Here is a 27,979-nt window from a genome sequence, read left to right as displayed (position 1 = left end):
GGACGGTCAAATCGAGCTAATCCAACGGCTGTCCACCCGGGGATTAGAAATCTACTAATCCCCCGGGGGACGCTCAGCGTGACCCATATGAGATTGCATCTCTGAATTGATGCAAACTCAGGTTACAAATTAGATACAAGATATAAGTCTGTTGCAATCGCTGTCTTCTCATTGCTTTGACGGTGCGGTATCGCCGTGTGGGGTCGCCACCGACCACCCTCTGCCCGCACCGCACTTTGAGAGAGAGAGGGCCGGAGAAACAAAGGGACTCATTTCCCCTCTATCCCTCCTCCATTCTCTGTTCCTTCCTTGGCTCCCTCAACGACGGAGGCAAGGCACCGGTCGTGCGCGGCTCCGTCGATACCGCCCGTCTGCGTTGATCCCGTGTCCGAGGGCGGCTGCCGCTGCACTCCGGCGATCCGGCCACCACCACGCGCCGGCGGGCGACGCAGGCCATGGTGGGTTACGGCTGCCATCGTCCTCCATGTGCAGCTCTCTCCATGGGGAGCCCTCCTTCCCGGTGTCCTCTATGGGCCGCTCCGCCGCCGCAGGCTTCCGACGACATTGCGGGAAACAACTCCACCCCTGCGCGGCCGGTGAGGCGCCTCTCCTCTTATCGCTCTCACTAGAACGGTCAGGATGGGGGCTTGGAGGCAGAGGATCGGGGGCCGCGGAATACTGTTAGGTCGCGGGAGCATCATGCGGCCAGGTCGCGAGCACCAGCAGGCGCCGCGGCAGGCGAGATCGCGGGCGGAGGTCCTGGGCGAGGCCATGACGGATGGAGGTCATTCGCAGCTGCGGTGTAGGCGGCGCTGCATGTCGAGATCGATGCCGCCTCCTGGACAGGGAAGGGCAGCAACTACCATTCTCCTGCCCGCATTTAGATGGAACTTGGAAGGGACACAGGTAAAGATTTGATTCACTTCATTTTCATGCCGTTGTGTATCTAACCCGATGGGAGGTAGGAGAGGAAGTGGGTCTAGGCAGCATGGTTGCAGTTGCATCTGACAAAATCGATTGTTGGTCACAATAGTCCGTCAGTGCAAAAGCAAAATGGATGGGTTCTTCTTAGTTACTACTCCGTAATTTTTTTTGTTGTATCTCCTGTTATCTTGCATCATAAATGGAATGTTAAGCACGTGTGACGAATGCAGATTTCCAGGCCTAGGAGCGGCCTTTCTCCGCTTTCCAGTTGCAAGGTAAAAGATGGATTTATTGACTGGTTTCCGTTCAGATAATGTATAAGTATATCGAGCAGGCTTTCTATTGTTAATGTGCATTGGCCATGTTCAAATCGTAATTGAACACTCAACATGTACAGTGCTCATGTGCCTTTTTTACTACAAGAACTTTCCAACCATAGGATGTCACTATAACAATATGTGATTCAGTTGGAGGTTCTGCATTTGATGCACAATATGAATGAGCTGTGGTTTATGAAATTTCATGTTAATTATTCATTTCCAAGCACTTTGGAAACACCATTTTCATGTTTGGCGAAGCAATAAACTATATGCATGGTATAGTATGTAAGAAAATTTAGAGAAATATTTTGTGGAACTTGCAACCAATAGTTAATCGATCAATGCGATGGCTCACTAACGCCGCAAACTGCACAATTCTTTGTGGAGCTATTCTCTACAACATAAGATTTGCTCAATGATATTCACTATATGCTGAAGTTTTACCTGAATTGGTTACTTTTATTGGTATCTGTTTCAAGGATAAAGCTGTGGAGAATTGAACGGAGACTCCAAGAAGTATCGTTTTAGTCACTGCAGCTACCATACTGATCTATAGAAATTATATGTTATAGAAATACTAGATTAGGGTTGAGTGGATGCAAGTTTTATTGTTTCCCCCTATTTCATTTTAGCCACTGTCGGGTTCTACAAGAATGCCATCAAGTCTCTTTCATTTTTCTCACTGCATGGTCTGATCTTTGTTCACATTTTCTTTGGCTGTCGTTGGAAAATGGAACAAGATGATGGACAAAGTTATGTGGTTACATTGCATAATTCTGGCTCACAAGAAACTTTAGTAAACCTGCATTTGCTCTGCTCAATAAACCACTGTGTTGTGGAGTTCCTTATCTGGATGCATGGTTATTTTTTTTGAAACAAGTACTAACATTTACCGTCATTTACCCCAAACCCAAATATTTAAATATGAGTAACTTGGACATATCTGTTGAAATAGTGAAATTGTTGTTGGTTTTATCAGGAATTAGAGAACCATAACTCCAGGAAGGCAACAACCCATGACAAAAGTTGATCTGAAGGTATATGCCACATGCCACGCTTAATTTCTAATTAGATCATAAGTTGTGCATTCTGTAGATCAATTTGAAAGGCTTCTGCAATTAAAGACACTGGTGTCAAACTGTTCATTGTTCAAATGTGAATTGTCATGCTATATAAAGCAGCGGAGGACAATCCCACAAAAAATACGCTCTCTGAAAATTATCTAGCCCGCTGCTTTATGCAATGCTATGCATTTTCAATGTTACTCTTCTGTTTGCTCATTTTGTTGCTGATGTACAAAGAGCACAATTTTATCACGTCCTACTGTGCTTCATTCCCACTATAAGTCAACTAGCAGGATTACCTTTTTCTTTCATCATGGTACGAGGTTGACACATGTTAAACTGAGTCCAAGATCACATTAAGAAAGATTGTTCATGTTAGTTTTGGGTCTTCAAAATGTCAACGCAAGAGTATATGAGACTTTATACATGATCGCTTAATGCATGGTCTACTAGGTTTAGCCTGGAATCCTAGATCTTCATGGAGACAATATCAGTAAGTTCATTTCATACTGCATAATATAAGTTTTCTGAAACTCAGTTCCTTATAGTTTCCATTTGTGTGTTTAGCTTTCACCATTATAAAAGAGCATGTACCTAACTAGAATTGTTCTGTTTTCATGAAACCAAACGGTGGACGGTAGGGCCCATGCACTAGATGTTTCCAGAGGAACCGAACATATCCTAACCGGGAGAGGCGTGGAAAAATCAGAAGGAAGGAGGTCTTGGAACCAGTTACCGGTTGTCCATTTACATATAAAAAAAGGCAAACGAAAATTATCTATGGACTGAACAGGTAAGAAACGGAAGAGGAGGGTATGTGTTGCTAGCTATTTGGACGAACGTGAGAGAAAATAGGCCATCTACAACAACCAAATCAAGGAGGGATTGGCTAAAGTGTTTAGCTTTTATATAGGCTATTATGAGCTTGTTCTTATGCATGGTAAGAGAAAAAGAGATAGAAAGCATACTGAATTATATAGGGAAGAGCTCGGTCGACGACCCAAATATTTAAATATGAGTAACTTGGACATATCTGTTGAAATAGTGAAATTGTTGTTGGTTTTATCAGGAATTAGAGAACCATAACTCCAGGAAGGCAACAACCCATGACAAAAGTTGATCTGAAGGTATATGCCACATGCCACGCTTAATTTCTAATTAGATCATAAGTTGTGCATTCTGTAGATCAATTTGAAAGGCTTCTGCAATTAAAGACACTGGTGTCAAACTGTTCATTGTTCAAATGTGAATTGTCATGCTATATAAAGCAGCGGAGGACAATCCCACAAAAAATACGCTCTCTGAAAATTATCTAGCCCGCTGCTTTATGCAATGCTATGCATTTTCAATGTTACTCTTCTGTTTGCTCATTTTGTTGCTGATGTACAAAGAGCACAATTTTATCACGTCCTACTGTGCTTCATTCCCACTATAAGTCAACTAGCAGGATTACCTTTTTCTTTCATCATGGTACGAGGTTGACACATGTTAAACTGAGTCCAAGATCACATTAAGAAAGATTGTTCATGTTAGTTTTGGGTCTTCAAAATGTCAACGCAAGAGTATATGAGACTTTATACATGATCGCTTAATGCATGGTCTACTAGGTTTAGCCTGGAATCCTAGATCTTCATGGAGACAATATCAGTAAGTTCATTTCATACTGCATAATATAAGTTTTCTGAAACTCAGTTCCTTATAGTTTCCATTTGTGTGTTTAGCTTTCACCATTATAAAAGAGCATGTACCTAACTAGAATTGTTCTGTTTTCATGAAACCAAACGGTGGACGGTAGGGCCCATGCACTAGATGTTTCCAGAGGAACCGAACATATCCTAACCGGGAGAGGCGTGGAAAAATCAGAAGGAAGGAGGTCTTGGAACCAGTTACCGGTTGTCCATTTACATATAAAAAAAGGCAAACGAAAATTATCTATGGACTGAACAGGTAAGAAACGGAAGAGGAGGGTATGTGTTGCTAGCTATTTGGACGAACGTGAGAGAAAATAGGCCATCTACAACAACCAAATCAAGGAGGGATTGGCTAAAGTGTTTAGCTTTTATATAGGCTATTATGAGCTTGTTCTTATGCATGGTAAGAGAAAAAGAGATAGAAAGCATACTGAATTATATAGGGAAGAGCTCGGTCGACGCTGCTGATGTTGTGGGCTTGTGCTTGTGCTTGTGGTATAGTATCATGTTTTGTGTCTGTTCAATTTGTGTTCACTGCATATTTGGAAAAGTCTGAGGCAAAACTACATTACTAACATGAGTCTATCTGAAGGTCACGAGTTGAACATTGTAGATACCAAGATTGATATGGGGATAGAGTTTGAGGAAAAGGTCGAAAACTCAAATGGTAACAAAATTTAAAAAATAGAATGCCCAGTTAGGAGTTTGCTACAGTATCACGATCTACAACTTAGAAGGAATTAGTAATCTGCTCATTGGATGTATTTGTGAAACCTTGGATCTTGTGTACTTATATAAAAGTCAAGTGCACAAAAGTAGGACATGGATCCTCCCATTGAGTGCCTTATAACCGTGTCGCTGGTGTGCAGATATGTAGTTCGTGACGTGAGAACATTACCTGTGATGGCTAGATATAAAGTTCTATCATTGTAGGAGTCAGCTTAATTTGGGGTCTTCACAAAATTAATGTGTCCTAAAATATGTCTTGATTTACCACAATAACTTTTGTGCCAGCTTCAGCGCAAAGAATTTCAAAACCAGCTTTGCCTAAAAAAATATGCTTAACAATGACAGGCATGAAAAGTGAGGTTCAGAAGTAATTAGTTATACAAGAGGTTCAGAAATTTCAGTAAAATGATATGCTTCTTAGATAGGTTCATTGCTCAAGTGGACGTACTGTTTTAGCATGCTGGCTTAATTAAGAAAGATGGCTACAATTGACCTAACGAGTATTTTATACTACCCGTCCCAAAGCTTAAGGTTTATAATTTTTTTGAAAAATCAAACCAAATAAAGTTTGACCAAACATTTAGAAGAATATATCTACAAATATAATATTTTTTAGATACCACACGAAAACATATTTCATTATCTATCTAATGATATTGATTTTATATTTTGCATGTTAATATTTTTTGGTAAAAACTTAGTCAAACTTGACATAATTTGAATTTCTAAAAATAATATAAGCCGTTCTATCATTGTAGGAGTCAGCTTAATTTGGGTCTTCACAAAATTAAGGTGTCCTAAAATATGTCTTGATTTACCACAGTAACTTTTGTGCCAGCTTCAGCGCAAAGAATTTCAAAACCAGCTTTGCCTAAAAAAATATGCTTAACAATGCCAGGCATGAAAAGTGAGGTTCATAAGTAATTAGTCATAAAAGAGGTTCAGTAATTTCAGTAAAATGATATGCTTCTTAGTTAGGTTCATTGCTCAAATGGATGTACTCCCTCCGGTTCTTTTTAATTGACTCAAATTTAGTACAAAGTTGTACTAAATCTGAGTCAATTAAAAAAGATGGAGGGAGTATTATTTTAGCGTGCTGGCTTAATTAAGAAAGATGGCTACAATTGGCCTCACGAGTATTTTATACTACCTCTTTCCCAAAGCTTAAAGTTTTTTTTTTTTGAAAAATCAAATCAAATAAAGTTTGATCAAACATTTAGAAGAATATATCAACAAATATAATATTTTTTTTGGATACCACACGGAAATATATTTTATCATCTATCTAATGATATTGTTTACCTACTCGAGGACGAGTAGGAACTAAGCTTGGGGATGTTGATACGTCTCCAACGTATCTATAATTTCTGATGTTCCATGCTTGTTTTATGACAATACCTACATGTTTTGTTCACACTTTATGATGATTTTATGCATTTTCCGGAACTAACCTATTGACGAGATGCCGAAGTGACAGTTCCTGTTTTCTGCTATTTTTGGTTTTAGAAATCCTAGTAAGGAAATATTCTCGGAATTGGACGAAAACAACGCCCAAAATCTTAAAATTCCACGAAGCTTCCAGAACACCCGAGAGGGACCAGAGGAGGGCCACAGGGCCACCACCAAGGGTGGCGGCGCGGCCCAAGGGGGGCGCGCCCCCCTATTGTGTGGAGCCACCGCAGCCCTTCCGACTCCGACTCTTCGCCTATAAGAAGCCCCCTGACCTAAATCTTCAATACGAATAAGCCACGGTACGAGAAACCTTCCAGAGCCGCCGCCATCGCGAAGCCAAGATCTGGGGACAGGAGTCTCTGTTCCGGCACGCCGCCGGGACGGGAAAGTGCCCCCGGAAGGCATCTCCATCGACACCACCGCCATCTTCATCAACGCTGTTGTCTCCCATGAGGAGGGAGTAGTTCTCCCCCGGGGCTGAGGGCTCTGCTGTAGCTATGTGGTTCATCTCTCTCTTTGTGATCTAGTTGAATATCATCTATGTGCTACTCTAGTGATGTTATTAAAGTAGTCTATTCCTCCTCCATGATGTAATGTTGACAGTGTGTGCATCATGAAGTACTTGGTATAAGCTATGATTGTGATCTCTTGTAGATTATGAAGTTAACTATTACTATGATGGTATTGATGTGATCTATTCCCCCTTTTATAGGTTGTCGGTGACAGTGTGCATGCTATGTTAGTACTCGGTATAATTGCGTTGGTCTATCATGCACTCTAAGGTTACTTAAATATGAACATCGAATGTTGTAGAGCTTGTTAACTCCGGCATTGAGGTGCTCTTGTAGCCCTACACAATTAATGATGTTTGTCATCCAACAAGAGAGTGTAGAGTGGTTTTATTATGTGATCATTGTTGAGAGTGTCCACTAGTGAAAGTAGGATCCCTAGGCCTTGTTTTCAAACATCGAATCTCCGTTTGTTTACTGTTCTGTTGCATGTTTACTCGCTGCCATATTTTGTTCAGATTGCTATTACCACTCATATTCATTCATACCACTTGTATTTCACTATCTCTTCGCCGAACTAGTGCACCTATACATCTGACAAGTGTATTAGGTGTGTTGGGGACACAAGAGACTTCTTGCATTGTGATCGCAGGGGTTGCTTGAGAGGGATATCTTTGACCCCTTCCTCACTGAGTTCGATAAACCTTGGGTGATCCACTTAAGGGAAAACTTGCTGCTGTTCTACAAACCTCTGCTCTTGGAGGCCCAACACTGTCTACAGGAATAGAAGCGTGAGTAGACATCAAAGGGCCCCCTGACGAAAACCCCTAGTAGGAATAAACATATATGTCTCCTCAGAATTAAACCGGACCTGGTATCTCACCGATCTCACACAGGCCATCATAAGAGTAATCCATCTCTCATGAAAGCCTAACTTGCGCATCATATTTTCAAGAAAGATCCGCTCCACTCTATCATATGCTTTGTGCATATCCAACTTAACTGCACAAAATCCAGACGCCCCAGCTCTCTTATTTTTAATAGCATGTATAGACTCACACGCCACCAGAACATTATCTCTAATGAGCCTCCCCGGCACAAAACCACTTTGCATTGGAGAAATAACCTCGGGCAGAATAACCTTCAGCCTTAGAGCTAGCATTTTTGAAATGATTTTATAAATCACATTGCATAAACTTATCGGACATAATTGAGATATCAACTCCGGATCATCTATCTTGGGAATCAAAACCACCGTTGTGTCATTCCACCCCTCGGGGATTATGCCAGTATTTAGAGCCTGTAGAATCTCCTGAGTAATCTCCTCGCCACAAATGTTCCAGAAATTTTTATAAAAGATAGCATGAAGTCCATCAGGGCCAAGGGCCTTGTAGTCCCCAATACTGAAGACAGCTTTTTTCACATCCTCAGGCATAAAAGGAGCAAGCAGTTGGTCATTCATTTGGTGAGACACCTTCGGCAGAATTTTTTCCAACAGAGCATAATCTGTACCTTCAATCCAGTCATTATCCAAATTCTTAAGGCGCTTAATATAGTTCGTTTTTCTCTGGCCGTTGCAAAATCATGGAAAAATGTCGTGTTACGATCACCTTTTTTGAGCTAGTTGGCCCGAGATCGGTGAAGCCAGTAGACCTCCTCTTGTTTGAGCAGTAACTCAATCAACATGGCCATCTCCTTTGCCTTAGCTTCACTGTCATCTGATATAAAGCAAACATAGTCTTTGCAGTGTACTTTCCAGATTGCACCCGGCGAAGAAAATCTCTGTCGTGTGCTTCCTAGAATACACACGGCAAAGAACAACATAAGTGGGCGGGAAAACACACGCCTCCCAATTTTTTTTACTTTGACGTTTACCGCCAGAAAACACCCGACGATGATTCTCTTTGCCGGGTATCTAATGGGAGACACCCGGCGACGAAACGCGCCGTTACTAGCCCATTAACCATGCGCGTTATGTGCCATGTGACGACTTTTTTTGTCGTGTGTAACTATGATGCACTTGTCAACACCCGGATTTTTAAGTCCAGATGCCTATTATGCCGTACATCGCAATCCCAGGAATATTGTTTTTGCGAGACATAATAGATTGATATCACAGAACATCATTCATTACAAAGCGTAATTGTCTTACATCAAAGGATCACATGATCCAGTCTTAATACAACATAGTGGATCTAGAGATCCAATTACAAAACACATAGCGGAAGCGAAGTAGCGGTTGCGGTCCATCTGTTCCACATGCAACGCTTGACATCAGGAGTAGTCCTAGTTATCGTAGACGTCTTGCTGTCCATCATCCTGCTACTGGTTCTCCTCTTCATAGTCTGGCCATTTGAATAGCCAGGGACAAAGCCATGAGTACTTTAAAGTACTCGCAAACTAATACTAATATAAGCACTATCAACTATAGTAATAGGTTCTAAGCTCTAGGTTTATTTGCATAAAGCCAATTTTATTTCATAAGCACTTTAGTAATAAAAGACTCTTCATTTGCCTAACTTACTCAAGTGGGAACATTAGTGTCATTCCCATAACTCTGTTGTGATTCAATTCAAAGTCACCATTCACCTTTCAAGTTCAAGTCACAAGTCATATGTCACATTTTTAAAAATAGTCTGATGACGGAACAGTATGACCTTTCCAACCGTCCATAACCGCGGACACGGCTATTCGAATAGTTTTACACTCTACAGAGGTTGCACACTTTTGCCACAACATTTGCAATAATCCTTCAGGGTTAACAGGCCCTGATTTATCACACTCCGTGTGCGGACTACCAAAAATAACCTTTCACTTACATACCCTAGTATAGGCACCTCTCCCCATGAGCTTGGCCTCCCAGTGAAGACAAACCGTCAGCCTGGGAAGTGCACAGGGCTTGGGTAGGACATTCACCTCATTTCACGTCATTTCACATCAGTTCACATTTCAATGGAGGCAGCCTCGGCATAACCCCTATGACGCTTGTTTAGAGGGAACCCATACTAAAGCACATAAATTTCTAGTTAAGCCCTTACCCATGTTGGGTATTGTGGGGGTACTTTCAAATTGGAATGGTATCGCATCCGAACCCAACCATCAGTTTTCGTAAAATTTCACCAAGTCATTCACAAATCATATTCACCTTCAAAATCTTTCAATAGAATGACTCATCATTCCAAGGTTTTCAAAGTCATTTCATTTCACATGTCCCATCTAGAGTAGTCAATTTTATTTGTTAGCACTAGCAACTAGTCATGAGGGGTGCTAACTAGCTTGTATTGCTCTAGGCTAACTTTGATGCTTGACACGCGTACAGCACGCGACCGTTGGGAACCCCAAGTGGAAGGTGTGATGCGTACAGCAGTAAGTTTCCCTCAGTTAGAAACTAAGGTTTATCGAACCAGTAGGAGTCAAGAAGCACGTTGAAGGTTGATGGCGGCGAGATGTAGTGCGGCGCAACACCAGGGATTCCGGCGCCAACGTGGAACCTGCACAACACAACCAAGATACTTTGCCCCAACGTAACAGTGAGGTTGTCAATCTCACCGGCTTGCTGTAACAAAGGATTAGATGTATAGTGTGGATGATGATGTTTGCAGAGAACAGTAAGAACGAGTATTGCAGTAGATTGTATTCGATGTAAAAGAATGGACCGGGGTCCACAGTTCACTAGAGGTGTCTCTCCCAAAGGATAAATAGCATGTTGGGTGAACAAATTACAGTTGGAAAATTGACAAATAGAGAGGGCATGACAATGCACATACATGATATGATGAATATTGTGAGATTTAATTGGGCATTACGACAAAGTACATAGACCGCTATCCAGCATGCATCTATGCCTAAAAAGTCCACCTTCAGGTTATCATCCGAACCCCTTCCAGTATTAAGTTGAAAACAACAGACAATTGCATTAAGTATGGTGCGTAATGTAATCAATAACTACATCCTCGGACATAGCATCAATGTTTTATCCCTAGTGGCAACAGCACATCCACAACCTTAGGGGTTTATGTCACTCCCCCAGATTCAATGGAGACATGAACCCACTATCGAGCATAAATACTCCCTCTTGGAATTACAAGTATCAACTTGGCCAAAGCCTCTACTAGTAACGGAGAGCATGCAAGATAATAAACAACACATAGATAATAGATTGATAATCAACATAACATAGTATTCTCTATCCATCGGATCCCAACAAACACAACATATAGCATTACAGATAGATGATCTTGATCATGTTAGGCAGCTCACAAGACCCGACAATGAAGCATAATGAGGAGAAGACGACCATCTAGCTCATCACTCCGGAGGCGACCATGGCGGTGAAGAGTCCTCCGGGAGATGATTCCCCTCTCCGGCAGGGTGCCGGAGGTGATCTCCTGAATCCCCCGAGATGGGATTGGCGGCGGCGGTGTCTCTGGAAGGTTTTTCGTATCGTGGCTCTCTGTACTGGGGGTTTCGCGACGAAGATTATATGTAGGCGGAAGGGCAGGTCAGGGGGCCACACGGGGGCCCCACACGCTAGGGCCGCGCGGGCCCCCCCTGGGCCGCGCCGCCCTAGTGTGGCGGCGCCCCGTGGCCCCACTTTGTCTTCTGGAAGCTTCGTGTGAAAATAGGCCCCTGGGCGTTGATTTCGTCCAATTCCGAGAATATTTCCTTACTAGGATTTCTGAAACCAAAAACAGCAGAAAACAGCAACTGGCTCTTCGGCATCTCGTTAATAGGTTAGTGCCGGAAAATGCATAAATATGACATAAAGTATGCATAAAACATGTAGATATCATCAATAATGTGGCATGGAACATAAGAAATTATCGATACGTCGGAGACGTATCAGTATCCCCAAGCTTAGTTTCTGCTCGTCCCGAGCAGGTAAATGATAACAAAGATAATTTCTGAAGTGACATGCCATCATAACCTTGATCATACTATTGTAAGCATATGTAATGAATGCAGCGATCAAAACAATGTAAATGACATGAGTAAACAACTGAATCATATAGCAAAGACTTTTCATGAATAGTACTTCAAGACAAGCATCAATAAGTCTTGCATAAGAGTTAACTAATAAAGCAATAATTTAAAATAAAGGCATTGAAGCAACACAAAGGAAGATGAAGTTTCAGCGGTTGCTTTCAACTTGTAACATGTATATCTCATGGATATTGTCAATGTAAAGTAATATAACAAGTGCAATATGCAAGTATGTAGGAATCAATGCATAGTTCACACAAGTGTTTGCTTCTTGAGGTGGAGAGAAATAGGTGATCTGACTCAACAATAAAAGTAAAAGAAAGGCCCTTCGCAGAGGGAAGCATTGATTGCTATATTTGTGCTAGAGCTTTGATTTTGAAAACAAGAAACAATTTTGTCAACGGTAGTAATAAAGCATATGTGTTATGTAAATTATATCCTACAAGTTGCAAGCCTCATGCATAGTATACTAATAGTGCCCGCACCTTGTCCTAATTAGCTCGGATTACCTGGATTATCATTGCAATGCATATGTTTTAACCAAGTGTCACAAAGGGGTACCTCTATGCCGCCTGTACAAAGGTCTAAGAAGAAAGCTCGCATCGGATTTCTCGCTATTGATTATTCTCAACTTAGACATCCATACCGGGACAACATAGACAACAGGTAATGGACTCCTCTTTTATGCATAAGCATTCAACAACAATTAATTTTCTCATATGAGATTGAGGATATTTGTCCAAAACTGAAACTTCCACCATGGATCATGGCTTTAGTTATCGGCCCAATGTTCTTCTCTAACATTATGCATGCTCTAACCATTTTAGTGGTAAATCTCCCTTACTTCAGACAAGACGGACATGCATAGCAACTCACATGATATTCAACAAAGAGTAGTTGATGGCGTCCCCAGGAACATGGTTATCGCACAACAAGCAACTTAATAAGAGATAAAGTGCATAAGTACATATTCAATACCACAATAGATTTTAGGCTATTTGTCCCATGAGCTATATATTGTAAGGGTAGAGGATAGAAATTTTAAAGTTAGCACTCAAGCAATTTACTTTGGAATGGCGGAGAAATACCATGTAATAGGTAGGTATGGTGGACACAAATGGCATAGTGGTTGGCTCAAGGATTTTGGATGCATGAGAAGTATTCCCTCTCGATACAAGGTTTAGGCTAGCAAGATTATTTGAAACAAACACAAGGATGAACCGGTGCAGCAAAACTCACATAAATGACATATTGTAAACATTATAAGACTCTACACCGTCTTCCTTGTTGTTCAAACTCAATACTAGAAATTATCTAGACCTTAGAGAGACCAATTATGCAAACCAAATTTTAGCAAGCTCTATGTATTTCTTCATTAATAGGTGCAAAGTATATGATGCAAGAGCTTAAACATGAGCACAACAATTGCCAAGTATCACATTATCCAAGACATTATAGCAATTACTACATGTATCATTTCCCGATTCCAACCATATAACAATTTAACGAAGAAGAAACTTTCGCCATGAATATTATGAGTAAAGCCTAAGGACATATTTGTCCATATGCAACTGTGGAGCGTGTCTCTCTCCCACACAAAGAATGCTAGGATCCATTTTATTCAAACAAAACAAAAACAAAAACAAACAGACGCTCCAAGCAAAGTGCATAAGATGTGATGGAATAAAAATATAGTTTCACTAGAGGAACCTGATAATGTTGTCGATGAAAAGGGGATGCCTTGGGCATCCCCAAGCTTAGACGCTTGAGTCTTCTTGATATATGCAGGGGTGAACCACCGGGGCATCCCCAAGCTTAGAGCTTTCTCTCTCCTTGATCATGTCGTATCATCTCCCTCTCTTGATCCTTGAAAACTTCCTCCACACCAAACTCAAAACAACTCATTAGAGCGTTAGTGCACAATCAAAATTCACATGTTTAGAGGTGACATAATCATTCTTAACACTTCTGGACATTGCACAAAGCTACTGAAAGTTAATGGAATCGAAAAATCCATCAAGCATAGCAAAACAGGCAATGCGAAATAAAAGGCAGAATCTGTCAAAACAGAATAGTTCGTAAAGACGAATTTTATTGAGGCACCATACTTGCTCAAATGAAAATTCTCAAATTGAATGAAAGTTGCGTACATATCTGAGGATCACTCACGTAAATTGGCATAATTTTCTGAGTTACCTACAGAGAATTGGGCCCAGATTCGTGACAGCAAAGAAATCTGTTTCTGCGCAGTAATCCAAATCTAGTATGAACCTTACTATCAACGACTTTACTTGGCACAACAATGCACAAAACTAAGATAAGGAGAGTTTTCTACAGTAGTAACAACTTCCAAGACTCAAATATAAATTAAAGGTACTGTAGTAAAAACATGGGTTGTCTTCCATAAGCGCTTTTCTTTAACGCCTTTCAGCTAGGCGCAGAAAGTGTATATCAAGTATTATCAAAAGATGGTGCATCTACAGCGGGGTGTGGAGTTTTCTCAACTATGCATTGTATCTTATCTATGTAAGTTTCAAAGGCTCCCTTTTCATTACCCTTAGGCTTGCTACTCTCATCAAACAAATCTTCAGGAACAATCCAATTAAAATTCTTTTCTAGTGCCTCGCACATTCCCAAGAGCTTGCAAGGTATTGATGTTTTAATATCCCCCTCATAATTAACTTTATTACTGTACTTTTGCCTATCTTTTTCCATCTTTTCAAGGGTACTAGCAAAGTTTGTATAAGAGCCAAGCATATTATATTTAGTAAAGACCTTTCTAGCTTCCCTTGCTACATCACCAAATTCTTTAAGAAGGGTTTCTAGGATAAAATCTTTCTTCTCTCCTTCTTCCATATCACTTAGTGTAAGGAACATATGCTGCATTACGGGGTTGAGGTTAATAAATCTAGCTTCTAACATGTGTACTAAAGAAGCAGCAGCAATTTCATAAGTAGGAGCAAGTTCTACTAGGTGTCTATCTTTGAAATCTTCAACCGTACTAATATGAGTGAAAAATCTTCTATATTATCTTTCCCGAGGATAGAGCCTCGGCCTACCGGTACATCCTTAAGAATAAACTTAGGAGGAAACATGATGAAATAAGTAAAGTAGATGCAAGTAACTATTTTTTTTTTGTGTTTTTAATATGGAGAATGCAAACAAGACAGTAAATAAAGTAAAACTAGCAACTAATCTTTTTGTGTTTTTAATATAGCAAACAAGATAGCAAATAAAGTAAAACTAGCAACTAATTTTTTTGTATTTTTATTTAGTGCAGCAAACAAAGTAGTAAACAAAATAAAGCAAGACAAAAACAAAGTAAAGAGATTGGGATGTGGAGACTCCCCTTGCAGCGTGTCTTGATCTCCCCGGCAACGGCGCCAGAAATTTAGCTTGACACGCGTACAACACGCGGCCGTTGGAAACCCCAAGTGGAAGGTGTGATGCGTACAGCAGTAAGTTTCCCTCAGTTAGAAACCAAGGTTTATCGAACCAGTAGGATTCAAGAAGCACGTTGAAGGTTGATGGCGGCGAGATGTAGTGCGGTGCAACATCAGGGATTCCGGCGCCAACGTGGAACCTGCACAACACAACCAAGATACTTTGCCCCAACGTAACAGTGAGGTTATCAATCTCACCGGCTTGCTGTAACAAAGGATTAGATGTATAGTGTGGATGATGATGTTTGCAGAGAACAGTAAGAACGAGTATTGCAGTAGATTGTATTCGATGTAAAAGAATGGACCGGGGTCCACAGTTCACTAGAGGTGTCTCTCCCATAGGATAAATAGCATGTTGGGTGAACAAATTACAGTTGGGCAATTGACAAATAGAGAGGGCATGACAATGCACATACATGATATGATGAATATTGTGGGATTTAATTGGGCATTACGACAAAGTACATAGACCGCTATCCAGCATGCATCTATGCCTAAAAAATCCACCTTCAGGTTATCATCCGAACCCCTTCCAGTATTAAGTTGAAAACAACAGACAATTGCATTAAGTATGGTGCGTAATGTAATCAATAACTACATCCTCGGACATAGCATCAATGTTTTATTCCTAGTGGCAACAGCACATCCACAACCTTAGGGGTTTCTGTCACTCCCCCAGATTCAATGGAGACATGAACCCACTATCGAGCATAAATACTCCCTCTTGGAGTTACAAGTATCAACTTGGCCAAAGCCTCTACTAGTAACGAAGAGCATGCAAGATCATAAACAACACATAGATAATAGATTGATAATCAACATAACATAGTTTTCTCTATCCATCGAATCCCAACAAACACAACATATAGCATTACAGATAGATGATCTTGATCATGTTAGGCAGCTCACAAGACCCGACAATGAAGCATAATGAGGAGAAGACGACCATCTAAATACTGCTATGGACCCATAGTCCAGGGGTAAACTACTCACTCATCACTCCGGAGGCGACCATGGCGGTGAAGAGTCCTCCGGGAGATGATTCCCCTCTCCGGCAGGGTGCCGGAGGCGATCTCCTGAATCCCCCAAGATGGGATTGGCGGCGGCGGCGTCTCTGGAAGGTTTTCCGTATCGTGGCTCTCTGTACTGGGGGTTTCGCGACGAAGACTATATGTAGGCGGAAGGGCAGGTCAGGGGGCCACACGGGGGCCCCACACGCTAGGGCTGCGCGGTCCCCCCCTGGGCCGCGCTGCCCTAGTGTGGCGGCGCCCCGTGGCCCCACTTCGTCTTCCCTTCGGTCTTCTGGAAGCTTCGTGTGAAAATAGGCCCCTGGGCGTTGATTTCGTCCAATTCCGAGAATATTTCCTTACTAGGATTTCTGAAACCAAAAACAACAGAAAACATCAACTGGCTCTTCGGCATCTCGTTAATAGGTTAGTGCCGGAAAATGCATAAATATGACATAAAGTATGCATAAAACATGTAGATATCATCAATAATGTGGCATGGAACATAAGAAATTATCGATACGTCGGAGACGTATCAATGCTCTTGTTCTACTCTATATCTAGACCAAGGGAATCATAAATCAAAAACTAAACTTTGATAAACCAAAGTCAAAAACTTGTAAGGTAAAACCTTGGGATATGATCATTAAGTATAAAGGACTATGTAATGGTGCCTTGCTTTTGTAGAGCTTTGCACTAGGTCAACTTGCAAGAATATTAGCTTGCCAAAAATATAGCTTGCATTAGTCTAGCTTTCTCATGGTGATATCTTGGATTAGTAATAGCTTGCCTTGGTTGGTGAAGTGATCAAAGTTCTCTTGTTCCTCTTCAAAGTAGACCTCCCCTTCCTGGTAGTCTCCGGTACTAGCGTCTATAAACGAATACGAGGATAACAATCACCAATCAATACTTAAGGGGACTACTTAGCCTTAATGGCTCACTCAAGATGATCTATCATCATCACAAACATCCATACTAGGGTTTTACTTTTATTTACTTTGAAAAATAATTTCCTCTCACTGAAATATTTATTAGGGTTTCTATTCATTCCCTTTGAAGAATAATTTCCTATCATTGAACATTACTAAGATTTAATATCCTCAAATCATAAGTATGAGCTCATGTTGACTAAGGTCAACACTTCATATTTACCATTTGGGAAAATGGTTTAAATGAGATACTTCATCTCATGCAATTTAAATATTACTATGGAACAAATTAATATCACTAAGTAATTAAATATGAGGTGCTATAAATTAAGGTTATTACTTCATATTGGATTACTTAGGACAATGGTTTAAATGAGAGAGTATCTCTCATACTATTTAAATAATTAAATTTGGATAATTTAAATGGACTAGAAATGGCTCCATAGCCATTATTTGACTCTAGCCCATGATCATATGAAACAACCATATCATATTTTTACATAATCAATTAGAGTATTTGAAAAGTGAATTATAGCAATTGGATTCATCTTAAAATTCAATAGGTTGATTTTATAAATTTATTTGAAGTTGGAAAACCTTCTGACTTGTTATTTTTACTATTCAAATTCTACAACAGATATTGATTTGAATCCAGTGTGGTTGGATAGAGATTTTCATAAGATTTCCAAATATATAAAATTTGTCAAATTTGGTTCAGCCGATTTGATTCTATTCAAATTTGAACAAAGCATCTGCAGGGAATTTGAATCAATTGAATTAAACCGATTTGAATTCGTGGGCCCGCGTGGGAAAACTTAACGGGCCAGAGGGAGAGAGGGAGTTGGGCTGGCCCAACAACGCTTCTCGCGCGGCAGGCCGCCTGACAAGGTGGGGCACGCCTGTCAGCCTCTTTTAAAACCCGAAGCGGTACCGATCAACGAGGACCGTAGGATTAGACAGGGATCGGGCGGCTTACATGCGTCGTCTACGTCGACGAGAGGGGGTACTGGCACGGCAGAGGAAGGGGGTCGGCGGCGATCCTGGGCTCCGGCGATGATCAGCGACGATGCACGGCGACGTTGCGGACGACGGCGGATCTTCTGGTACCGGCGGTGACTCCAGAGGTGGCGGAAATCGACGACGTCTTCTGCAGCTCCGCCGCGGACTCCAGCTGGCGATTGGAGGTCTACCGGCAACAATGTGGAGTGGAGAGGGGTCGAGGATGATCAGAGAGAGGAGGGGAGTCGTTTGGTGTGAGAAATCCCTCTCGGGGTGGCCTCCTTTTATAGGGGCACGAGGTGGCCGAGGGGGTGCGGCAGGTCATCCATGGCGCGGCGTCTCTGAGGCGCGAAGAGGCAAGGGAGTGGGCACGTGTGGTCACTGACATCATGGCGATCCTGGTGAGCGTGACGGCACGGCGAAAGGAGGAGAGGGGCGTGCGGGCGACGTAGGCATCTTCGCGGTACCCGGCGGTAGAGGTTGACGATGACGATGTCTACAACGCGGGCGACGTCCAATGGTGGTGTCTGGCAGTGTCCTGGTGCGGTGTGGAGTGCGCGTGCGCAAAGAGAAAAGGGAGGGGAGGATAGATGCGACGGGGCGCGGGCGTGTTCTGGCGTGTCTAGAGACATGCCTGGGCGCCGAGTCTGGCATGGTCTGGGCGCGCTCTGGACGTGGTGATCACGTTGTGTCCTGGGCCTTGGCTGCATCTCTTTGGCTAGGGATCATGTCTAGCAGGCTCAACATAGTTTGGAGAGGTTAAGTGACAAGGTCAGAGGGAGAGGATAGGTCCAGGGTTGGTTTGGGCATGATGGTGAGCAAGGGGCTGACATGGTCTGGCATGGGGATGCTTTGGGCATTGTTCATTGTCTCTGAGGGTTTTTCATGCATGAGTGAGGTGAGGCAAGCCCTATTGACAAGGTTAGAGGGACCAGAGGGGTAGGAGTACCAGGGTTGGCATGGTGAGTTCTAAATCAATGGCATGGGCATGGCATGGTCCTTGTGTGCATGATTTTCTTGTTCTTTGAGTGCTGCAAAGTTGAGTGTGGTGAGGTGAGTGTGTTTGACAAAGTAGGCAAGGTGGGAGAGGACTAATGGTGTGCACATTTGATTAAAGTGAAAAGTATATGTGGCACCTACAATGATGGTGTCATGCTTTGGCATGGTGATCATGGCAAGGTTGGGTCACTTCATTGGTGCACTTTAGGGGACACTGTGTACTAGAGAAGAGGACACACAATAGAGAAAAAAAAGTGAAAAGTGGATGGAAAAGGGGGTTGTACCTTTATTCTACACTAGGTGTACTTCATGTCTCTCATGCTAGGGTCTCTCTTGTATTTAATTTTGGACAAAAACTTCATGAATGTGTTCTATATAATGTTGGGCAACAATTTGTAGCATTGGTTTAAATTTTGGAAAGGTTTGATGAAATTTCTAAAAAGTGGGGAATCTAGAATCTGTTTCAATGACACCACTTTGCTTGATGATATTTTGAAATCTAGAAAGAATTTGCAGAGGTGTTCTTTACCAAAGTTGCTCACCTTGATGAGGTCTTAGATGAGGTGTAAAGAGTTGAGAGGGTTTGGTTTGAAAATTTCTTAATACAAGGGCTCAAAGTGGGTAACATTTTATTATTGGCAGATTTGACCATTATCATATGTGATGAGGATTTGAATTTTCCTTGGCTTTGATTTGTGTTTCTTTGATGCAAAAGTGTTTGTTATCGATCTATTGATGTTTCCCAAGCATTGGCACAATTCAATATGGCCTTGGGTGAAGATTTGCAAAAATGGCCATAGGCTTACATAGGCCTTTTCTTTTTAATTAAATTTCTTTTTATTTTGTTTTATATTGGACGGTGAAAAGGAGAGTAAGGTTTAGGGTTTTGGAACCTTTGATAAACATAACAACACTCATCATGGCAATAGAACAAGAATTAAGCATGAGTACTATGCATAGCACAATTTTTAATAAAAGTTTTTGTTGGTTCTCATGTTTGGAAATAGGGACATTCATTTTCTCTTTGTTTTAAAATTTGGGATATTACTGCACTCGGCAAAGAGTGTCTTCGTCGGGCGTTTTTCTTTGCCGAGTGTATTTTACCTACTGTGCCATGTCATATTTCTTCGCCGGGTGCTGACACTCGGCAAAAATTTCTTTGCCGCGTCTTGCTTTTTGGCTCCCAGCGAAGAGGAACTTTGCCGTGTACCCGAGAAAATACACCCGGCAAAGGAATATATACATGGCAAGATACGTTTTCTGTAGTGAGGTGCAGATTTTCTCTACAACTGATTTAAATCTCATCCAATCTCTATTTCTATTTGCACTAAACTTTTGTTTGCGGGATGAGTGACTGCTGTTTGCGGCCGCCGCATTGCCACCCTAGTAACTATGGATGAAAGAGTAAAAAAAAACATGCATGGATTTTATTTTGATATATTATGTTTCACTTATGTTGATCATGGGCATGATCAAGATGAATTCTATGGACGTTTTGAAACAACACCAGAGTTTACACACACCAAACAAGGTGAATAAAAAGAAATATTTTTTTTGTACACACGAGAATTTATGTGCATTTTTGTTTAAATGTGTGAATAGTGTGTAGATGAACAAATTTTGAAGACCGTAGCAACGTATAGGCATTCAACTAGTTTTAATATATGGATTTTCGGTGTTGTAATGGAATAAGGCCCAGTTCTTTTGGCGGCTTCTCCGAGAAGCTGCCCTCCCCCCAGCTTCCTGGGGAAGCCGGTGATAAAATTTTCCGAGGCTTCTAGAATAGCTAAGGCTAAACTAATTTGGAAGCCTCACAAAATTTTGTCACCGGCTTCCCCAGGAAGTTGGGGGGAGGGCAGCTTCTCGGAGAAGCCGCCAAAAGAACTGGACCTAGGCCCAGTTCTTTTGGAGCTTCTAGACAGCTTAGGGGTGAGGGGCAGCCTAAGCCCAAAAGAATTGGATTTTAAGCCGTAGTGGGGGACAGCCGGCTTTGACCATTTGTGTGTAGTGGGGAAAAGCTGGATACCCCCAGCTTCCCGCAGCTTCCCGCACCCAAGCGAAACAGTATGTTGCTTTGCCCGTATAATTTGTCTTATTTACGTTCAAATGCCACCGCGAAGCTAGAAACGTTTTCCCCTTGTGACCTGCTGAACTCCAATCGTTTTGTTCCTCTCGCGATAGAAAAAGAAGGCGTTAGAGTTCCTCCACTGCAGCCGACCATGACGCTCCGGCCGCCGCCAGCCGCCCGCCCGCCTCCCATCCCTGGACGCCGCCCTCGACGCTCCGACCGCCGCCAGCCACCCGCCTCCCATTCACCGATGCCGCCCCCGACGGTCCGGCCACCGCCAGCCGCCTGCCCGCCTCCCATCCCCCGACGCCGCCCCTGACGCTCCGGCCGCCGCCCGCCTCCATTTCTAATCCATGGCGGAGGGGTAGCCCGCAGCCTGCCCCTAGCTCGTCCTCCTGGTTCAATCCTGGGACTTGCAGGGAACAAGGGCCCAGATCGAGGCGAGCTCAAGCTCGCCGACGGCCGGCCGCGGCTCGATCTGCTGCGACCCTCCTCCGTACATGGCGATTATGGGCTAGCTGATTGCCGCGCACGCTTCTATCAATCGGCTGGCTACAAGATCCATTCTACATCCAGGGGTATTTTGGATTTTTCATCACACCACTCATAGAATAAGCTGAGACGTCACCAGCCGAAAAGAACTGGATGAAGTTTTCTCAACAGCTTCTTTTCACGGCCGTTTATTTGGGCAGCTCATGGTGGAGCAGCTTCGGCACAAGCTGAAGCTAAAAAGAACTGGGCCCTAATCTAACCTATAATAGATGCCCCCCATAGGGGCCTCCTCAGGCCATCCACGATAGACACATCTCGCTCACCGGTTGGGCGTTGCCTCGCTTTATCTCCACCGGTTGATCCACGTGGCACCATATGATTGGCGTGGAAGGAGGGGAAAAGGTAGCAGGTCTCCTCCCAGTCGTCTCCCGCGGGTGAGAAAACCCCATGCTCCAGTGTCCCTCCCTCTCCTCCCGTCGCCCTTCTCGCGCCGCCGCCCTCTCCATCCTCCCGGGCAAGGGGCGATGGTCGCCGAAGAGAGCTGGCTGCAGCGATGCTCCGCCTCGCCATCCTCCCGGCCAAGGTGTCCATCAACACGGCTGTAGGTGGTGCGGTCCGGGAAGACGCGTCCGGACGCCGGCAGCGCGAGGGCGCTGAGGATCTCGGGCTGCAGCAGCCTCCGCCTCGCTATCCTACCGGTCAAGGTCGTGCAGCCTGACGAGAAGGATGTTGTGGCGCTGCAGTGGAGAGGAGCTCGAGCCGCCTCCAAAGATGCCTAGGCACGGCCAAGCTGAGTCGCGGCTGATTTGGGCAAGGTCGCCCTCAACACGACATGGCGCCGCCGCCGCCATTCTCAGCTCAATAATACATCTTCAGGTCTGAAGCACACCCCTATCTCCCTCTCCCTCTCAAATCCCCACAGGTTCTCATCTTGCTTTGTGCAGTAATTTCTGTTTTGTTTATGCCTTCAAGGTGTTTGACAAAAATCCTACATGGTAGAAATATTGGTTTATGCAGTACTTCAGCTTAATTGATGCCTGGAAGGAGCTTTACTTGATGCATGTGTTGCGAGATAGCTGAGATGGTTGTACTTCAAGTGAAGTAAAACAAAAGTGTAGAAATCTTTGATTTCTGAATTGTGAGGTTATGGTTCAGCCGTTCAGGCAAACCATTGTATGCAACAAACTGCTACACATTTTAGTTTTGGATTGCATTATTTGTGCTTCTTCTACTTCTAATAAAAACGAGCATATAGTCATCTTGCTACATTGACACGATGATTTATTTATTTTTAGGAATATGTTTTCTCATGTTCCATACTTCTATTTGTTTTCAGTAACAATGAACATGCCGCTGTTGTGTAAGACGAAAACCCAAACCAGCCGCAGATGCCGGCGAGGAGCATGTTGAGGGAAGGGACACACTGACTGAATCATGTGAACATCAAATATAGTTGCATTTTCTTGATGTCAGTTATGACTACCGGCTCCCATACTGAGCATGAGTTGATGATATAGAAGCAAAGGTATCATTTGGACACAGGCATATTGCCACTATTTTCTAAAGAGTAAGCTATAGTTAGGTTTGGTCACTAGCATTTTTGCTGCAGGCGTCGAGATGAGCTGAAATTGTTAGTGGTCAAACCATGGGAAGGGAGCAAACAGCAAGGCCAGAAACATGTAAGTCTGCCCACACTGAACTATACTTCCCTCCAGTGTTCTCTTCTTTATACCTGCATATTCCTTGCAGGGATCGACAAATATCATGCATCATCTCTTGGGAGAAGACCAAGAAAGCCACGGTCGAGGTAAAGAAGAGGGCCACAGGGATAATGTGGCTTATTTAAGTAAGGTAGTGAAACAACAGTCCTGGAGGTATGCTGCTCTTTTACATCCTATTGTTCTTGAACCAACAGTTACACAAGTACAACAAAATTGGTCAGAAGCTCTTTATTGTGATCTTATAATATAACCTAAAATGTGTAATATTATATCTATTAAATCATACTTTTTATAAACACGGTTGATATGGTATCTAATATCTGAGGTAAGCACTTCTTTTTCCTATAGATTCTACCATATTTATTCGCTCAGAACATTACCATGCTTTGCAATTGTATTTGCAAATTGTAGACATCAAGAATTTACCTTCTTTAATTCTTGAGAAAAGCGTGTATGTATGGTTCACCAGGAGTCAAGCAATATGTTTATCAACGATGGTGCCAGGTTAGATATTTTTAGTGAAAACATGAGTATTGGATCTGGTTTTCAGTGTGAACCTACTGGAGAACTCAGTCTGACACTAATGGTTGAAGTGATAATTTTCCTTGAATGTAATTTAATATTGTCCACCAGTAGTGTTCTTATTTTTTTACAGATTTGTCGAGATGGACGAGGTCGTGGAGCCAATGAGAGGCGTTGCAGACTCACTGCGTGCTTGCTGCTGGAGAAGGCACATGAGGTCGAGGTTCCAGAAGTAATTGATGTTGCAGCCATGGGTATTGCGTTGATCAATAGCAGGGCATCTTACCGCATCCAGATAACAGCCTCCAACCACAGTAAGGTCGTTCCATTCGACTCCAATTTTTCTACTCGGTTTCTTCTACTTTTATAGTGTGATACTGTGATCTGGAGATTCCTACACCAATGAATAGCAATATATTGTGTATAATTTTCCTTATTTTTCTGCTTTGTTTGGTCCTGGCCAGAGCAGATGTTGTTCCTCTCCTTGTTTTTCTTTTCATTGTAAGTAACATACTCAGCTTGGCTTTGTGGTTTCATGACTATACAACATTGTCTCGATGGGAGAAGGTGCAGGCGACCTAGCCTTCTCTTACCCATATCTGTGAGGGAAGCAGCCTTTAGTGACAACAGCTAAATCTTGCAAGTTTTTTCCGCCTCCACTAGGAATCTTCTATCTTTTTGTGCTCTAATAATGGAGTCGGTACATGTGCAAATTGAAATTTCCATCATAGATGCTGCCAGTGATTGATTTTCTATTTGGCATTTAGGTTGACCCAAAACTAAAGTAGACTATGCATATAATTTGGCCATCAGTGCTATGTATGCTTTTCCTTCACGAATTTTGGACAGGTGCTCCTAGCCTTCCTGCTTCCTCTCTTATTTATATACCTCCATTTTCCAATTCGTTAGTAGTCCAAATTCTTAGTTTTTAATTGATCGCACATTTGTAATGCTTGTTGGTTGCTGTGATTTTTTCCTCAGATAGAACAGGGCCAGCAACATGTTTGGGAGAATTTAAGGAGACGAGGATGGAGCAGACAGAGTTGTGAAGTCAGATGTGTGTTATGTGACTCTGACATCCCACATCTCAGCAACAATTGCTTTTCTGCTTGATCGGTGTGTGATTGCATAGGACAACCTGTAGAATGCACGGCGCATTGTGAATATTTTTTGTATGAATCATGTCACAAGGTATACTGAGTTCAGATCTCATCGGTAGTTATATCACTATTTTCTACCACTTGAATTTCCTTCTATCCGGTTAATTAGATTTTATTATATTGACATATTATGGCAGTTTGTTCCCTGATTTATTCTTGAAACCTCATTTTTTAAAAGTAGCGCTGGAGATTTAGAAACTCTGGTTTTTCTTTGGCTTGCAGGGTGTTGGCTACCACTTTAGGTGCTTCATTACATGGGCCTTTATCAATTGTAGCACAGAGCTTCTAAGCCTTATTCACCATCTTTTTTCAGCTGGATTGAGGTTTGTCTCTAACCATCCACTTCTCCGAGCTTTCCTTTTGTTAGCGTGTTAAATTTTTGTGTGTAGAAATTAAGAGGACCAGACGCATGCTATCTTATTTTGTGGTGAAGCCTACTGCCTTTGGTCATGTTGTTTCTTTGTAAGGATTGATGTGTTATGACACATACACATGCAAACTATATTGTTTATTTATACTCCTCTTTTGATACAGAATGCTTAATTACCTCGCTTATACTGCATACTCATGCAGGAGGTGCTGATCAACAGCACATGAAACCGGCAGCATGGCAGATGCCGCCGATGGAAGGTTCTTCTGGTTTATCAGCTTGGTAAGAAACTCATGAATCCTAGATTTCCTCTACATAGGCTTTGAAATCCCTTGACCACAATTGCATTCCACCGTGACTCGTATGCATAGAATTAGGGAAACTGTGTGCAAGAAACTATGCTAAAATCTGCAGTATTAGTTTTCGTATGTCTTTGGATTAATTTTCTTTAACAACCACTATCATCTTTGGTTCCTTATAGAACCAATCAACAATTGAAACAAACGTTTTTTTCCATTATTGCTGTGTTATTCTTGCATTATTTCAACAATATATTATCATCCCCTTTGATCATTTTTATATTGATGCTTGAGTGATAGGAATCATGATCTGTTGCATGTTAGTCCTTTAACACAGTGTGTTGCAGCCTGGTGGGCCTTTGTATTCTGTTGTTTCTTCTATGTTGAGTTAGTGGGTGGCTATATCTTCTGATGTCTACTACTATTATTTATCCTGGATAAGAAAACACGATTGCTGAACTTTTTTCTTAGGATCCAGCTCCTTTGTGCCTGCCTTTTTCCTGGAAAGAAATACATCATTCTAAATTAACTTATTTATGAACTTCTGATATTCTGTAGGTTTCGATCATTTTGTAGGTTCCCTGGTGTTTCTCCAGGGATGGTACAAATGGCTATATTCATGCAGGTGATTCTATCTTTTAGAACATCTCTTATATTACTGAGATACTTGTGCAACACGTAAAAAAAAGATACTTGTGCAACATAAATTGATCATATAAAATAATATCTCGTGCAAAACATACCCTTTTTTTTACTGAACTTGTACCAAGGCAAACACTTAACTCATGCTGATTTTACCTCTTCAAAATCATCTGCTCAAAGCTTGGAAAATAGCAAAGTGTGAAACATATTGATACTGAAACCCATCTCCGTTCTATTTCTAACAACAAGATCGCTTCGCCAGTATAGACAAATAGGGATGACCCAGCTTCTGGGCAGTCCGCGGGAAGAACTTGGAAACTGGAGGTCCCAGACTTTTTGCAGAACATGTGGATAAAATTATTCAGGTGAGAACAAAACATGAGAGTGCACTAGATCAAGTAATAATACATTTGAAATTCACAAAAAACTAATTTCATATTTACTAATCCTAGCATCGTAACAATTTCACCTTATATCTAATATGGTTAATGTTAGAGTTGTATATTTTCAAACCACGGGCAACTTCACAGACATGCAGGGAAGATAAATAAGAGCTGATAAAGAACAGTACCAGGTTTAGTCACTAAATCCTTATTGTTTTTGTAATTTACAAAAAAACATCATTCAGTAAAAGAATTGGTAAAATATTCAACATTATGTTTACTTGCATTTGGGATCAAATCATGTTCTGGTAAATCAACATTTATCTTCTTTCCATGCTTTTATTTTTACTCTTATTTGGATTGCATGCATGTTGTGGTTCCTAGCAATGGACGGCATGTTCCCTCCATGAGCTCGCGCTGCTAAGCAGTCGTGACACCCCATGAAACCAGTCGCGTGGAGGATGCTGCCGTTGGAAGTGCTGCAAGATTTGTTGGTAAGTCCCCAAATTTCTCTCTCTAGGTTGCTCTATTTGATTCTTGCTTGCCTTGATTTAGTGCAGTGCAGTGCAGGAGGTGCAAGCAAAAAAAAATTTAACGAAATCCCTGGCAGAAGACATGCTGAGCTGGGAGTTTAAGCCACACCTTTCTTCTACCTAATGACAGTGAGGAGGCGAGGTGAGCATCCACCAGCCCTTCTCCACCATGTTGCCAACAAAAATCCAAGCATGTTGTTCACACTTTTAATATTTAGATTGAGCAGAGATGTAGAGGGTCTTGCATCAATAAGATTCAGGTTTCTGTTTGACTACATTTGTTTTTACACTTACCTATCTAAATTGGTTATTTGACTGAATTTTTGCTGGCTGCTAATTATTCAACCTAGAAATTAATGTATCACAAGGCTCAGGTGGTCACTACCAATTGTTCCTACTGCTAGCAAACAGTTCATTTTTTCCGTCTCTGAAACTACAGTTGCAACTATTCTGAAGTTAGAGTGCTATAATTGCGATCATGTTGTTGCGTTCTTGTCTAAATAAGAAAATAGCGGAATCCTTCTATTGTTATGCATGGGAGTAGACATGCACTTAAAATTTGTCTTGATTGAGTAACTGAATCTGAGGACCCAAAATTAGCGTACACTTGCAAGTAATTTTCAGATGCCCTCTAGCTTGTATCCAGATTTGAGGGGAAAAAGAATGTATCCAGTAAATGGCATTACATTGTCCTCATGAAATATTTATTATTGCAAATAAGGAGGTAGAATATTATGTGT

General features: G+C 42.0%; 1 long non-coding RNA gene across 1 annotated transcript; it reads left to right on the top strand.

Annotated features, from left to right (window-relative positions):
• Positions 1-279: 279 nt before the first annotated feature.
• Positions 280-3,293, top strand: LOC127302376 (uncharacterized). Its single transcript, XR_007852872.2, has 3 exons — positions 280-1,199; positions 2,224-2,281; positions 2,950-3,293. It is a non-coding gene; the product is annotated as an uncharacterized lncRNA (long non-coding RNA).
• The last annotated feature ends 24,686 nt before the right edge of the window (positions 3,294-27,979 follow it).

The sequence above is a fragment of the Lolium perenne genome, chromosome 1 (assembly GCF_019359855.2).
Source record: "Lolium perenne isolate Kyuss_39 chromosome 1, Kyuss_2.0, whole genome shotgun sequence".
Lineage (NCBI taxonomy): Eukaryota > Viridiplantae > Streptophyta > Magnoliopsida > Poales > Poaceae > Lolium > Lolium perenne.
This window is presented reverse-complemented; position numbering and strand designations above follow the sequence as displayed.